Source organism: Bactrocera latifrons, unplaced genomic scaffold, assembly GCF_001853355.1.
Source record: "Bactrocera latifrons isolate USDA-ARS-PBARC rearing strain unplaced genomic scaffold, ASM185335v1 scaffold_799, whole genome shotgun sequence".
Classification (NCBI taxonomy): domain Eukaryota; kingdom Metazoa; phylum Arthropoda; class Insecta; order Diptera; family Tephritidae; genus Bactrocera; species Bactrocera latifrons.
Window position 1 is genome coordinate 2,021 of NW_017537488.1, and position 1,247 is coordinate 3,267.

General features: G+C 54.0%; 1 protein-coding gene across 2 annotated transcripts in view; it reads left to right on the plus strand.

Annotated features, from left to right (window-relative positions):
• LOC108976667 (insulin receptor substrate 1-like) overlaps positions 1 to 1,247 on the plus strand; it is a 57,576-nt gene that overhangs the window by 1,051 nt on the left and 55,278 nt on the right. The gene's annotated exons all lie outside the window — the stretch shown is intronic.

The window sequence follows — 1,247 nt, forward strand, 5'->3', positions numbered from 1 at the left end:
AATATTCATGACCTTCACCCCTAGCCCGAATCTCAGGATCCTGTGATCTGACAGTGAGGGTTCTGATGATACCCTCCACTGCGAGACCACCCCCGACATGAGCTCGTTGCTCAGGGTAATGTCCAGCACTTCCCTCCTGTTGCTAGTGACGAATGTGGGTTCACACCCAACATTCTCAATACTTAAGTTATTGCTAATGATAAATTCTAKGDGAGACTCACCTCGTGTATTACAGTCCGTACTACCCCATTCGGTGTGGTGCGCATTCGCGTCGCACCCCAGGACCAGGGGCATGTTATTCTTCCCGCAATAGTCTACCAGGCCCTGCACAACCTCAGGGGGCGCAGTTGAAGTGTCTCCTGRCAGATAGGCCGTTGCCAACACGAAGTCCTTCCCCTCYTCGTCTTTGACCTGCACCGCAACTAGGTCCTGTGTTAGGAATTCTGAAATACAAAAGTGATCAATATTTCTTCWAATTGCTAYGCAGGCTCGGGGTCTCTCACTGGAGAGATCCCAGATTACCTTGTTGTTGTCCACATTGAGGCCTCGGACTTCTCCTMTGTGGACCCATGGCTCCTGAATTAACAGGATGCCCAGGTTATCCGCCGAGAACCTGCTCGCGATTACAGCGGATGCTGATGCCGCGTGATGCAGACTTACCTGGGCTACTTCCATACTTGCGGCCATCGTCATTATAGGATCGGTTCGATGAGGGGCTGGTCCTCATCTGCTCCGTCCCCCTCAGCGCCAGCAAGGTCTTCAAGTCCCTCCATGAGCTCCTGCGTAGAGGGTAGCTCCCCCTCTTCCGCTTCTCTTCTGGGACTTCCGCTATGATCGCAGTTGCTACCTGCTCGGCCGGCATGATGCTGGGACGAGTAGCTTCCKCGTCCACCTGCATCTTCTCGCCTTCTTTGCCGGTTGATTTCAGTTTGTAGGGCCTCATGACTACCGTACTAAACCGATAGCTTAGACGGTATCCCTCCTTCCGGATGAATTTGTAGGACTCGKCGTCCACGCACAAGTTCAGCCTCCAGCCTGAACCCTCCATTTTGCTGTCAACCACCCGCCAGGCCGAGGTATTGATCCCTCTGTTTTGGTTCCTGGCGAGTCCCAAAGYAAACTYGTAGGCTTTCCCTTCGCATCTGGGGAGGAGTACCGTCATGCAGTGCATGTTTGGGATATCCTCCCCCTTCTGACGCAAAGGGTGGGGCCCTTCCAGCCCGTCAGCTTGGGAGCGATCTCCCGAA